Raw genomic sequence first — 15,800 nt, forward strand, 5'->3', positions numbered from 1 at the left:
AAAGGTAAGTATCTTCTTGTTCACATTCTCAAGCTAGCTTGGACTGGATTCATTTATTACGCTTGGGAGGACTGGATTCATTTATTACATTTGGGAGGAACAAAATCACATGAATTTTAGAGGTGTGACTCGTTTGATTGATACTATTGTAACTAGGGTTAAAGATACTGTGAGAATTAAATTATATAGATCTCATATAAACATATTATATGTTGTAAATATGTAATTGTGTGCAACTTGGGGATTGATATAACTGTATAGATTGTATAGGGGTATATGTTGTACAACAGTTTATCTGCTTCTTTTTAGATGAATGAATTTTACTTATCCAAAAAAATAAATTTAAATGACTTATTTTTTTAGTGATTTTATAAATATTATAAAATAGTTATTAAATGTTTTCAATAATTATAAATTAATCACCATGATATTAACGGATTAAATTAAATAAAACATTAGAAATTAAATTAAAATTGTAAATTTGTTTAGTTTTAGTCAAACATTATAGTCTCGAAAAAAGAGCTCATTTTGGACCACCCTCTAATCTTGATTAATTTTGGACCAAGTACATTGTATATAGTTAACCGTGAATGGGAATTATGATTATTGTTTTTTTTATTATTGTTGAAAAAAATTGTTCAAAAGGTGCAGTAAAATATTGACTTAATTGTTTTTAGGGTAAGTATATAAATTATCTCTAATTATAGACATTGCTTTATTAAGTATCATGATTATTAAAAGTTATAAAATGATCATTCGACTATATAAAATTGCTTTGTTGAGTCCCTTGACTATTAAAAGTTACAAAATGGTCACCTAACTATCATTATATTCCAAACTCGACATTTTTCGTTATGAAATTAACGGTTATATGAGCTAAACGTTAACTTGCATACTGAGATATGATAGTCGTTTAAGATTATGAAATCAGATTTTATCATATTTCAGTCAACAAGTTAACGTCCAAATCATATCCCAGTCGACTAAAATATTTTGTAACTATTTTATAACTCTTAATAGTCGAGGGACTTAACAAAACAACTCTCCATAGTTGGAGATTATTTTGTAACTTTTAATAGTCAGAGAATTCAATAAAATAATATCCTATAGTCGAGGGACCATTTGTGTACTTTACCCTTATTTTTATATATGTTTCAAATAATCAAAGTATTGTAGGTGGTAAAACAAAGATGACAGATCACTCTTTCAAAAAAAAAAAAAAAACAGTCCAAAGTTTAACTTTTCCAAGATAATTAATTTAAAATTTTATTTTTCAACTAATCTTACTACTATATAACTTCTTTTTTCTCAATGTCTTTCTAGAATTTTTTGGAAATTTTACGTAAGATAACTTTAATATACGATTAAAAAAGATGTTATTAGAAATTTTATTAATTTTTTTAATATTTTCAGTAAAAAATTATCTAAAATATTATTTTTTATCTAAAACATTAATGTTTTTTAACATTTCTGGTAAAATATCTAATATTAACATTTCTGGTAGAAAAATAATATTTTAGGTAGAGCTTTATCAGATATGTTAACAAACCCGGTAAAACGCCAATAATAATATTTTCGGTAGACATAATAATGTTTTAGGTAATTTTTTACCGAAAATATTAAAAAAATAATAGTATTTCTGATAGCGTTTTCCTTAACCGTATATTAAACTGTCGCACATGATAGTAATATGCTATTGTTATCTTTGATAAACCGACTCTTATCCATATTTTATCGTAATATTTTTGTTGCATTTCTTTCTATTTTCTCTATCTTTTATATATTTTATTTTTAATTATGAGTTTTTATATTATTTTATTTAAAAAGTACTTTTTAACTAAAAATTAAGATAGTCGTTTAGCACTTATTGATTAAGGTTTCAAATCATGATGGTGAAGTTATAATAGGAAGAGTTAATTGCATCATATATTCCCAATTATCATTATCATTTTAAATTGGCCCTTAAACTTTTGAATATTTTAATTTTATCCTTAAATTATTTCTCTAATTTTAAATTAGTTATTAAACTTTTGAATATTCTAATTTTATCCCTAAACTATGACCCTCTTTCTAAATTTGTCCCCCAAACTTTTTGAATATTCCAATTTCATCCCCTAATTCATCCAAATATATAATCAATTTCAACCATAGTTTAACCTAAATTTTATTTTTTTATCAAATATATAATAATATAACTTGGCCTAACTATTTTATTAACAAGGGATGTGATTAGTATATACATATAGTTTGGGGTGAAATTGGAATGTTCAAAAAGTTTAGGGACCAATTTTGAATAAATATCATAGTTTATGGATGAAATTGAAACATCTAAAAATATAGAGATTAATTTAAAATAAAAGTTATACTTTGAGGATATGTGATACAATTAACTATATTATGAACTATTAAAGTCAGAAATTGGTACGTACTTATTGAGGTTGGCAAAGTTTTGTTAAAGTACTCAAGTTCCAACATGTTAGTTTGAATATAAGGTAAACCCCTCACACACTAAGCATAACCATATAGCTCAAGACATACTTTAGACCCAATAAGAATTTACATATTACCCACTAAGAGTGATATGATTCGAACTTGACCTTACAACTCAAATTCTTGAATCTCAACTATTAGTGCCAAAACTCGTGGGCGAATATAAAGATTAATAATACAATTTGATTCAATAAATTTCATAATTATTGTTTGAATTATGATCTAAATGTACAAATTAATCACATGACTAAAGATTGCCAAATTATAGTGTAGGTACTAAATCCAAAACTTTTATATAGTGTATGGAGTAAAAGAAGAAATTGGCCTAAAAGAACCTTACAGTTCAAAAGTTCCATAAGGCGAACGTGTTAAGGAGTAAATGCCGACAAATATTTTAGTACGTGTGCGTGTGTGTTGTCCCAAACATGTTTTTTATATGCTCCTATTTGCCCGAAGGAAGAAACTTTGAGCTTTCATGGAAAATGACCATTCAAAATATTTGGTTTTGTCCCAATTCTCTTGCTTTAGCTTCATCTACTTTTCAATATCACCCACAATTTTCTTGCACACTTTCGTGATCTTTTGTGGGGATAATTGAATCCAATCTTTCTCCCAAAAGAAAAAAAATCCCTTTACTTTATTTTCAAGATATATTTAAAGTACAAACCAAGTAAATTCAGTGATGAGAGGTTTATTGTTATCTCTTGATGTTTCGAGTTTGAACACCTCATATGTTAGATGTATAAGCTTTCATTGTCAAAAGGTTGGAAGTCTTTGAACAAATAATAACTTGTATTCACTCCAATTTTTTTTAAAAGAAAAAGAAAAAGAAAAAGCGTTTGAGATATAACGACCTCCTTCTCCAATAGAGAGAATAGCTCGATCACTCTGGTTCGAGTTATTTTTTATTTGGTTAACAGAGATTAACAAGTGAATTTTAAACTTATCCGTAGAGAAGCTAATATGGTTGTTGATTCCTTGACGAAAATCGATGTTGGTTTCAACGGTGCTATTAGGTTTTTTGACATTTGTCCCACGACTGTTATATATTTTTATTTCGCGATGTTGAGAGTCCTTTCTACATTTGTCATTGTAATTTTGCCTAAATTTATCTTTTAGGCTCATTTCCATTCGAAAAAAGGGAATATTCGCCCCAAACGATAAAGGTATTAATGTTTATATTTTAGGATAAGTTTGATATTATTTTTAAAATCATTATTTAATATTATTTATTTTTTTAAATAATTAAAATATATTTTAATATTTATTTTTAAAAGTGTATAAGAAATTATATAAATTAGAGTAAATACTTTTGAAAAGCAATAGTGATTATGTCATTAGAAGATGAAAAGACCCATTGAATTTTTTTCAATTTTCAAATTGTACGAACTGATCTTCTAAAAAGATAGTAAATCATCAATCTTAGTTTAGTGAACAAGATGAGACTATATCTATTAAGTAAGGTTAGATGTTCGAATTTTAATACTTACGGATTGAGAAAATTGGGTTAGAAAGGTTATCATCGCTCGTAATATCCAATCCGAATTAATCGATTTATCAAATTTAACAGTAGAGAATTAAGATAATTAATGACAATTTTAATGTTTGTTGTTAATTATATATAACCTTGATTGACATAAATATACAATTTTTATTGTTACACCTTATGTGGATATAATTTTTGAAAAGTTTGGGGCGAATATAATGTTGTATTTCGGGATTAATTTTAATCATTGACAATACACACCATGCTACTAAACTCAAGACATTAAAGGAAAACAACACTCATTTAACCACTGAAATTACCAATGAATTCTATATCGACATGATTTTAAATCGATAAAGTTTGATCAAATTTAATCTTCCACATTTGTTTACGAACAACTCAAATTTTTTTGTAAATAATTTGTTTAAGAACTGGATTGATGAAAAAAAAGAATTTTAATTTTCTTTCGTCTTTCCCTCTTACCAAACACAAATTAAAGATCAATTCTTATTACATGTAAATGACCCATAAAGAGAACTTTACATTTATGGGCTTCAATCCCATATAATAGAAATGATTCTTTGGGGTTTAATGTCGTCTTATCCATTAAAGAAAACCCGTCTGTCTCTTACTCCGTCTACAAACAATAAGTTTTCACCACGAGTTCAGTTCTCATTGGTCCATTTGTTCCCCTATATAACCACCATTTCGTAACGGTATTTTCTTCCCCACAAGTTTCCCGCTACACAAAACAACAGAAAGAAATCAAGAAAATTAACGAAAGAAACTAAATCAAAAGGAAAAGGGCGAAGAGATTCACAGATAAGAAATCAAAATCAAAATCAAAATCAAAGAATTATTGGAGCATTCATCTAATAAAGATAATGGGTGCAGAGGCAGTTGTTGCTACAGGAGGAGGAGTAGAGGCACAGAAGAACAGAATTCAAGTGTCCAACACTAAAAAACCTCTTTTTTTCTATGTTAATCTTGCCAAAGTAAGGTTTTTTTGATCTGGGTTTTTGTTTTTAATTCATTTGTTTCATGTAAAAGGCTTTTTGATCTGGGTTTTTTGTTTTTAATTTCATTTGTTCCATGCAAAATGATGCTTTTGACCATTTCTAGATGAAAAAGAAATCATATTATTTCATTGCAATTCGTTTTATCCCGGTTCAATCTTTCCTTTAGACTAAGTTTGTCCATCTTAATGTATATGGATGATCACATTCAAGCCATGCTACATGTTTCAGCTTTGTTTTCCTTTGATGCAGAGATACATTCAGCAGCATAATGAGGTTGAGCTTTCTGCCTTGGGCATGGGTACATTTCTCAGTTTTGTTGCTGTGAATTGTGAACTTTAAACTATGAACCCTGTTATCTCAATGTCAAGTGTCCACCTATTTATGCTTTTCGGCTTAGAAAACGGTTCATTTTCATGATGCTTCCTGATTTCCCCCCTCAAATTTGTAATGCAGCAATCACTACTGTTGTTACTATTGCCGAGATCTTAAAGAATAATGGACTAGCTATTGAGAAGAGTAAGAATCTCAATCTCTTAATCAAAAAATGCTTTCCATCCTCGACGATTATGAATAATTCGATACTGATTGTTTATGGAACAAAGCAGAAGTTTCGACATCCATGGTCAACATGAAAGACGAGAAAAAGGGCGTGTCGTCCTAAAAGCCAAGGTGGGTTTACATTTTTACAATCCATATATATTGCTTCTGGATTTGGCTGCTGAATTCATTCTGATCTCTACTTGCTTGCTGTTTTAGATCGGAATTGTGTTGGGGAAGTCCGACAAGTTTGACTTGCTGATGAATACTTCCAATGCGGCACCGGAGACCAATACCAAAAGCAAGGAGTGACAATTTGTGAAGCAAAATGTTTACGTTCATTGTTTTAATTCAATGTTCAAACTTGTGGATTAGTTAAATGCTTAAGAGAGTAGAGAGAGACAGCTTTTATAGAATGATATAAAAATGAGCAGTTTCCTGTTGTATGCTTATCTCTGTTCTCTGTGTGGAGGGATCATCTATGTTATGACATTGTTTCTTTTTCGAACTTGTATTTCTCGATGTGACAATGCGAAAATCGATGATTGAATAGTCGTTTCACCCGGATTTTTCATTCATTTGTGAAGTGTCGGTCTTATGTGTGTCAAACGCATATTCAGACGGATATATTGGGTTTGACCCAACATTCTTCGATCAAGACCGGATCACATTTGAGAAACTGAATTCCAAAGGACAGACCTTTCCTGTATGTGAAAATTCAAAGAACTTAATCATCTCGTTACTTCACCTGCACCGAGTCTATTTGAAGAATCGATGTACACTACATGCTTACTTGAATTGGATCGTTTGACATGATTTGACCAGTTTTACCGACGACTTTGTTATACGGTTTTAACAATGCATTTGGTAAGTTGAAGCTGGCATCCATGATTACATGGTATGGAAATAGATGTGGAAATCATACATGAAATGGAGACACATTTTATGTTTCTGCAGTCAAATTTTATCTGTCCTCTTTTGTTTCCTGATACAGAAATCAGCTATATAGCAGTGTAAGATTCTAAAACGTATTTCTTGGCTCTCTAAACCTTACTGAGGTTTCGATATGGTACCGATTCAATACATTCTTCAGAATTTCCCGGTCGCCGTCGTCTGCAGCCTCTCTAAGCATTGGATTTCGACTTCTTTTGGTATGCTTGCATGATGATCATGCTATCTATCGGTTCTACACTTTCTGAACTTCTTAAATACTGTACTTTGCTTGTATCAATCATATCGAACCCATTGTTCATATCGTGTTTCATTTCCGTAGTTAAATCTACAAGCTATTCGGAAAGAAATACGAGTCGCCGTCCATTGCTCATGTTGAATTTGCTCTGAAAATGATGCAGCTGGCCTACTCTGTTGTTACCATTGCAGAAGTTAGGTATCCTATATGTTTGTTCCACAGCCGTGTGGAGCATATATCAACTTGGGTTTTGCCCCCTAGGTTTTGAACTTAAATAAATCATACGTCCCTTGTTTTTTGAAGTTAGATAATTTAATCCGTCTCAATATTTGATCCTAATTCCGTACATTCTTATCCAATTTAAATTGCAGCCTTTGATTGACATGAATTTCATGCATTTTCTTCACATAACAATGTTATACTTAAAAGAAAGAAGAGATATATAGGTTAAATTGTAGCATTAGTCATTGTTCTCTGATTTGGACAAACTTAATTCATGTACTTTTAAGAGTAGATTTTGACTTAATAAAATGAATAAAAACTAAATCTACAACTTGCGTAATGAATTTAAGTGCTGATGAATTTAGGGTATATGGACTAAATTCATAATTTATACAAATACATGGATTAATGAAGAATTTGACAAAAATATATTTTCCAAAAGAAAATAAAAATTACAGGGTTATTTTCGTCATTGAATCTTTACATAGGGATCAAAAATGCAAAATGAGCTTTCTCCAAGGCCCCTTCAAAATCCCGCGCAAAATTCCTCAATGAAGATAATTTTCACAAATATCACTGGTTTCGTTTCTCTCTTGCAAGAAGCCTCAAAGCTTAACCATATTTAGTTTACTCTATGTCTCCTATAATTTTCAAGAAACCCTCAAATCCTATCTTCTTCCTCCTCTTTTATCTTCTCTCTTCATCTCATGCAAGTCTCCTGATCCAATCCATTTCTTTGGTTTTAAGGTTTTGTGTTGTATATTTTAGTTTATCTGTCTGATTTGAGGTTTTAAGAGCTTACTAATAGTGGGTTATCTTTGTTTTGTTTGTCTGTCTGATTTGAGGTTTTGGGTTAACTTAATGTTTTTTTTGGTAGAGCTAATATTGTTGGATTTTAGTACTTGTATGTTTGAGTTTTAAAGATGAGAGTTTGGCACAGTTTTATTGTCAATGTGTTATTTTCAATCTTTATTCGAAAGAAACGGTAAGATTGGAGCCGATGTTTTGCTTTGTAATATTATTCATATGTTCATATTTCCCCCCCTTTTTATGGTTGCAGCAACACGATTATGGATGAAGTTGATCAAAGCTTTGTTGAAAATGAAGTGGGACAGGCTCAAGAACATGAAAATTTGGGGCAGAATATGAACCTGGGGCATGATTTGAACTTGGAACAGAATGCGAGCATTGAGCACAATGAAAACTCGGAGCACATAGCGAATTTGGAGTACCTTGCGATGTTGGAGCAGTTCTTAGACTTGAAAGAAAATCCAGAAGAGAACTTAGAGGAGCAGATGTTGCAGCAAGAATCAGAAAACTTGGAGTACATTGCGAACTTGGAGCAGTATTTTGGCTTGAAAGAAAATCCAGAAGAGAACTTAGAGGAGCAGAAGTTGCAGCAAGAATCAGAGCAGCAGAACTTAAACTTGACAGAAAATCCAGAAGAGAACTTAGAGGAGCAGAAGTTGCAGCAAGAATCAGAACATCAGAACTTAAACTTGAAAGAAAATCCAGAAGAGAAGTTAGAGGAGCTGAAGTTGCAGCAAGAATCAGAACATCAGAACTTAAACTTGAAAGAAAATCCAGAAGAGAACTTAGAGGAGCAGAAGGTGCAGCAAGAATCAGATCATCAGAACTTAAACTTGACAGAAAATCTAGAAGATAACTTAGAGGAGCAGAAGTTGCAGCAAGAATCAGAACATCAGAACTTAAACTTGTCAGAAAATCCAGAAGAGAACTTAGAGGAGCAGAAGATGCAGCAAGAATCAGAACATCAGAACTTAAACTTGAAAGAAAATCCAGAAGAGAACTTAGAGGAGAAAAAGTTGCAGCAAGAATCAGAACAACAACCAAAAGAACATGAAGATGAGGCAGTGGTTGGTGATGATGAAAAGAAGTGGCCTGGATGGCCTGGAGAGAGTGTGTTCCGGATGTTGGTTCCCGCACAAAAGGTTGGCTGTATAATTGGACATAAAGGGGAACTCATAAAAAACATAACGGAAGAGACAAGAGCTCGCATCAAGATAATTGGTGGTCCTCCAGGGACAATTGAGAAAGCTGTAAGTTGATATATTCTCTTCTCAGCTTATATTGTATTTAATCTTTGATTATGATGATAGACTACTACGGCAGAACTAGTCCTACTTGTCGAGGCTCACTGTTTGTGTCTAGTTGAACTATTGTGATACAAGTCGTATGAGTACTTTGATTAATACAACACAGTGGCTTTCCTTAATTGCTAACTTAAGCTGACAGTCATTGCAGGATATGGTCATCGCAAATTTTTCTGTTTTTATCTCGTTGACATTCCATGTGCATTCATTTTCCTTTTTTTTTTGTGCTTGATGAAGCCATTCAGTTATTCAATGACATGGGGATGATTTTGACTAAAAAAAAGTGAAAATTAAAAAAATGTACACCGACAAGTAAAAAATCAACCAGATATTTTTAGGGAATGCTAGATCTCTCCTAGTTTTAGGGAATGCTTACATAAATGATATATTGGTTCAAAACATGAAAAAATGAACATAATAAATAAAGTGAAATAAAAAAATATACACCGAAAAGTAAAAAATCAAGCTTCAAAATATTCTTTTCTAATCTAACAATTCTATAAAGAAGTTATAGAATAAAACATTAAAGATTAGGAAGAAGGATGGAAGTGATAAATTAATGGATGCAAGGTTTAAAGTGCTTGACACTAGAGTAATTTGAATAAATATAATTCATTGTTACATAATAATTGTTCATCACCTCTTAAAGTTGTAATACTTTTGCAGATAATTACCTCCCCAAGTCATAATATCTTTTTAAATATTTTACCACGTCAAGAAGATTGTAAAAAAAAGGCCGTAAGAAGCTACCCGTGAAATACAAATACAGTTCCGTTTATTGCAATAACAAAAATGAGTCTCTGCTGGTTTCATTTGCAAATTTTAAGGAAAGGAGTCAATCATCAATAAGACTCCACTTATGAGGAACCATATTCTGATTGCTGGGATCATCATCGAGCATTTCAAAGTGCTGAGAGTTTGTTCTGAACTAACAGACATATCTTGTATGAACAACTGTACCAAGAAGCTCGCTGGTAACTTCAGAACCTGGATGACTGGTGTCAGCTGTTAAATGAAAATCTTAAAGGAGCCTATGGAAATAGTTCAAAGATCCCTCGACACCAAACTAAAATTAAACTCTTATTTGTAGCATAATACAAATATATATACAATACTCATGGTCTAAGTTTTACCCAAATTCATGTAAAAGCCCGTTTCAATAACATAGTATATGTATGTATGATATATTTCCCCATTGAACTCAAAGTTTGTGATCCAAATAACTTGCAAATACTTAACAGGTGAAAACAACTTGGTTAATAAGTCTATTCCCTTGACAAGGATAATAATTTTCTCAAATACTTGGACATATACGGCAAAAGGCTATTCAACTAAGATCAAGATAAATAAAACAGTTAGAGTTCTATATTATTGTTAAACATCATAAGCTTTCTTTTATGCAAAAGGAGTTTAATTGTAAACTGTAGATTATATCAAATCTAATTCAATGTGGCATTTTCACCTCTTCAATGCATTATGCTCCACATTTATACCCATCTTCCCTCATTTGCTTGTGGCATATAGGGAAATTTGATTTTATATTAGTTTCTTATTTTCTTACCAATTTTATCTGGTCAGATGGACTATGAGTTATAACAACTTAGCCTTTGTGCTGCTGCTGCTGCTTTGTCTTTTGAATAGGTAATGGTATCTGCAAAGGAGGAGCCTGATTCTTCTCTTCCGCCTGCCATGGATGGACTTTTAAGGGTCCATAAACGTCTTATTGATGGCTTGGAGGCTGATTCAACTTATGGGACTTCGGCTGTGGGAACCAAGATTTCAACGAGGCTTCTAGTTCCTGCCTCACAAGCTTCAAGTTTGATCGGGAAACAAGGAACAACTGTCAAGCTCATTCAAGGAGCGGCTAATTGTAGAATCAGAGTTCTTGAAGAAGGTTTTCTTCTCTGGATTTTGTTTTCACTTTCTTTTTGCCATTTCTTTCAAGTTGTTTGTTGGGGTTGCTGAAAGAGTAAAGCTTAATGACATATCTTCATAAACTATTTTCAATTGTTTATCAAATTAGTTCTTAATATAGCTCTGCTGCAATGTGTTGCAAGAAATTGTTCGTTAACAATGGTACTAGAATTCAAGAATATGGTTTTCGGTTCAAATGCTGATAATTTGAAGTTGTTTTTTAAGGATTGAAATCCCTTGTATGATAATCTCATACGATCATTTTATTCAAGTGGTTTCTTTTGTAATTTCTTGTGCTTTCGATTGGTTTTGTATATCATAATTTATTAACATTTTGTTTCTCTCTTTCTTTGTTAAATAAAATGAAATGCTGCTGAAGACCTTCCAGTCTTTGCTCTTCAAGATGATAGGGTTGTTCAAGTTGTGGGAGAAGCAGTTGGCGTGCACAAAGGATTGGAGCTAATTGCATCTCACCTCAGGAATTTTTTAGTGGACAGCAGTATAATCCCTTGTTTGAAATGAATGTGTGGCTTCTATTTTTTGTTGACCTACTGATTGATTGGTCCTCCGTCAGTGTATAGACTAATGGTTGAAAATCTTTTACATGTTTCTATCAGATGCAAAAGTCTAATTCTCGGATGGACCACATGCCACCTCATCAAACCTGGGGTCCACCTCAAGGTGTCCCCCAAAATGCTAGTGGAGGTGCTGGTTTTGGCCACAATCCTCAGTACATGCTTCCTCCATGGCAACTTGATAATTACTACCATCCTGATATGCCTCTTACGGATAAACAGCCGCATCAGGGTCTTTCTGCCCATGGAAGAGAAGCCCCGATGGGTGCTCATGGATCATCAAATCTCAATGCAGCATCGATGATCACAAAGGTACCACCATTACATACTTGGTCTCTTTTTCTCATTTTCCTCCCTTAATATGTTCTTTTTCACTTTAGATTAAGATGCTGGCAGCTATTGTTATTTTTTGTTCTTGAATTTTATTTTCAAGTAATGGGGATGGTTTGCTGAAATTTAGTGTTAAGAGTTCCATGTAGAGTAAGCTGGACTCATATATGCATCCTCATCCGTCTATCTACCTTTCTTTGGTTTTGTTTCTGGCTGCTGGTCAATTTTTGGTTGCTATTTCAAATATTGTCGTACTTGGTGTAGACCCCTGACAGCAAGTTCTTTCATGCCATGCAAAGTGTTAAGTCGATGACTGATCTTGGCTCGAACAACCAGATTTTAATCTATTAACAAAAAATTTTCTTTGCAGTTCACTCGGCAAATGCAGATTCCTCTCTTACGCTTCTGCTGTTATCGGGACAGCTGGTGAAATTATTAGCTTTATTCGACTTGTTAGTGGGGCATTTGTCAGCATTCAAGAGACAACGGATGCTCCTGGGGAAATGACATTTGAAATAAGTGGAGCTGCTTCACAAGTTCAAACTGCTCAGCAACTGATACAGGCATGCCCTTTCCCTGGCCTCTGAACCTTTTTCATCTTTCTTTCTCTATTTGCTAGGTTGAAAACAGTTTCCATGTGCTTGCCATTGCTTAGTTTTCTGATTTCCTTTCAAGGCCGTTTTCTACATGCCCGGTGATTTTGCCCTCTGGTAGTAGCACAAGGAACTAATGTTATCATTCACGATCATTCTGAAGCATCTTAGTTTGAACTTATATTATGTTGCAGACTTTTATAGCTGAAGCTGCAGCTGCAAGGACCGGTCAGGGACAAGGTGGTGGGATTGCAGACCAAGCTTATAATCCGTACGCCACTCATGGTTCTGTATATGCATCACTACAATCCAATCAAGGACATGCTGACCATGCTGGAGGCTACAGCTCAGGGTATGGTTCAAACCATGGGTACTAAGCAAAGGATTGTTCGTTTTGATGTCATTTTTAAGATCATAAAATGATTGAAACTACAGAAATGATTTTGAAGTATAACTCTGCTTTAGTGTTGTACTGCTGTAGTTAGAACAAACTCTTTTCATTTAGAAAAAAGATCAAATTTTGTCGTGTGTATATTAAAGTTGAGCCAATATAACATTTTTGAAAATCTCTTTAATTTTACCAGTCCACTTCTCTTTTTGGAAGCAGCTTATGGTATCATATGCATGAATTTTGCACTTTGCATTTAGAATCTCTCTTTCCCCCCATTATATAAACTATATTTAATCTTTATGAGATATCAATAATATAAAAATAAAAATATGAGTCCGACGAAATTGAATCTACCTAAAGTTTGGGTCTTAAAATTAGATTTTTTATATTAATTATTTACGAAATTAATTTTTATTTAAATTTAAACAAGTTTGGCAAGTAAATGATTTGTTCTCTTTGTCATTTAGCTATCCACTTGCCTTGTATGGATGTTCCCTTCAATAATATATCCACTTGACTAATCAATTTTAAACTTTTACAGTAATCTCAGGTTTTAAAGTTCGAATTTTTATTGTTCATTCGATTTACGAAGACATGTAAAAACACGAACAGAATAAACGATTATTCATTTCAATAATTTAGAAGGTTTGGATGTAAATCAAGGTTACCTAAACAAATTTACAGTAACTCAGTTATGTCATTAAATTAATGAAAATATAATAATTGAGCTTGTTGAATGGCCAAATTGGCTCATTAGGGCAACCGACTAAATAATTTAGCCCATTAGGGCACCCAAACATTTAATTTGGATCTACGACAAATTAAACAGTGTCTAGGGAACTAGTTACGCCGGCGTGACGAGTTCCATGGGGATATAATTTTTTTAATGGGCCGTGTCAGGTGGGCCCCACAGCCTGATTAAAAAAATTCTTGAGGCCCAATAATTTTTTTTTAATTTTGTAATTTTTTAAAAGAAAAAAAATAATATTTTATTATAGAATTTGAGTAATGTTGGTAGTATCGATACTACCTTGTGAGTATCGATACTTCCACTACCTTTGGTGGGTACCGATACCATTTTTACATTATGAAAATTAAGCAATATTGGTAGTATCGATACTACATTGTCAGTATCGATACTTCCATTACCTTTGGTATCGATACCCCTTTAGGTATCTGTACCATTTTTGCATACTGGAATTTGAGCAATGGTGGTAGTATCGATACTACATTGTGAGTATCGATACTTCCATTACCTTTGGCATCGATACCCTTTTGGCTATCGGTACCATTTTTGCATTCTGGAATTTGAGCAATGCTGGTAGTATCGATACTACCTTGTGAGTATTGATACTTCCATTACCTTTGGTATCGGTACCATATGAATAAGATCAATACTACGTGTACAAAAATGCATTTTGTGCTCAATTCCAAGTAAAACGAACTTTGAATTATTTTTGAAAACTTTGAAAACCTTGAACAAATTCAATTCAAGTATAGAAACATTATGCCTTAATTGTTCTATCAAAATATAATTCAACATTTTGTAACGCTTATTTTAGCGTCCAACACAATATTTTGGAAGATGTGGACAATGTTTTCTGTTATAACCTTCACCTCTGCAGTGACCACAAAGTTTTAGTTAGCCTGACTCTCTTCGAGGATCATCCATATCAGTATGAATTCGCTAGATTCAAGTAGACCCCGTAACCTCCTACGCAATCGAGAATTTGAGAACCATTCGTTAGAAATTGTGCATGTAGGCTAATATGCTTCATTTGAGAGATACTTGAAGTCACAACTGTAAATGTTGCGCATAGTGTGCAACCTATAACAGTCATCAGTATATAAGTATGGGTCAACATTGATTTGCATACATGCAACAACAGCGTAAGTGCATGGGAACCTAAAAGCTTGAAACCACAATCACACCATATTCTATTCAGATTACAAGTGTATGTTGTAGAATTACCTCCCTCATGTGGTCGAACTAGAGCTTGGACAACAAAATCAGAATCAAGTCTGGAAAAATTGTGGAAAAACATTGATGTCGCATGTGTTTGATTATTTAGCATTGCTTTCTCTAAATCTGGAGCCCAATTTCTCCCATCGTTGATCATGGCATCAATTTGTGCACTTTTGTCTGCCTATACTTTACCTAACCTAAAGTGAGTCTCCCTAACATACTTGCTATCGAGAGATGTCAAGTCCCTTTCCGCATTGAGTTGATACATTCAACAAGGTTGGTAGTCATATGGTCATAACGTTGACCCTCAACATCATTTGATTGTGACCATCTCTCCCTTGGTATTTCAGATGCGAACTCATACACATCATCTTCGTATATTCTCAAATTTTCAAGCCGTGCACGAAAGTTTGGTTGGAGTAAAGCATACTGTAAAAAACAGTAACTTAAATGTTACAAAAAATATTAATGAAGCAGAAATAATTAATGACAAATGCTAAGGTACTTACCCATGTTGATAATCTCCTTTTTGATCTTTTCTGCTTAAACCTCTTCATTGCATTCGACGTGATATGACATATACAATATGCAAAATATGCATGAGGTGACGTCCATCTATTTTCGGATCTATCAATTGTGCTTAACAACCCAGGCGACCGATCTGAGATCATGCAAACCCCTTCTTGAGTGACAACATGGGAAAGCAAGTTGGAGAGAAAGAAATTCTAAGTTTCCTCCAATTCATTTTTAACAATGGCGAAATCAATGGGCAAAATATTTAATGTCTCCATCTTGTGCAACGGCTTTTGTTGAGTTAATCGATCGATGGAATCAGCCAAGAGGGGGGTGAATTGGTAATTAAAATTTTGGTGGAAGCTTTTGCAGAAAATTGAAAGTAATTGCACAGCGATTTACAGTGGTTCGACTTTTTCAACAAAGTCTACGTCCACTACCTTAGCTATCCACACTAAGGA

General features: G+C 33.0%; 2 long non-coding RNA genes and 2 pseudogenes across 2 annotated transcripts; 3 read left to right on the forward strand and 1 right to left on the reverse strand.

Annotated features, from left to right (window-relative positions):
- The first annotated feature begins 4,860 nt into the window (after positions 1–4,860).
- On the forward strand, positions 4,861–5,844 carry LOC120208898 (annotated as a pseudogene).
- A 1,771-nt stretch (positions 5,845–7,615) lies between these two features.
- LOC120208871 lies at positions 7,616–12,947 on the forward strand (annotated as a pseudogene).
- LOC120208872 lies at positions 8,019–8,353 on the reverse strand. Its single transcript, XR_005524355.1, has 2 exons — positions 8,272–8,353; positions 8,019–8,175 (listed from the first exon to the last, which is right to left on the reverse strand). It is a non-coding gene; the product is annotated as an uncharacterized LOC120208872 (long non-coding RNA).
- On the forward strand, positions 8,257–8,576 carry LOC120208873. The gene is made up of 2 exons (XR_005524356.1): positions 8,257–8,288; positions 8,332–8,576. It is a non-coding gene; the product is annotated as an uncharacterized LOC120208873 (long non-coding RNA).
- Positions 12,948–15,800: the final 2,853 nt, after the last annotated feature.

This window comes from Hibiscus syriacus, unplaced genomic scaffold (genome assembly GCF_006381635.1).
Source record: "Hibiscus syriacus cultivar Baekdansim isolate YM2019G1 unplaced genomic scaffold, ASM638163v2 tig00017792_pilon, whole genome shotgun sequence".
Classification (NCBI taxonomy): domain Eukaryota; kingdom Viridiplantae; phylum Streptophyta; class Magnoliopsida; order Malvales; family Malvaceae; genus Hibiscus; species Hibiscus syriacus.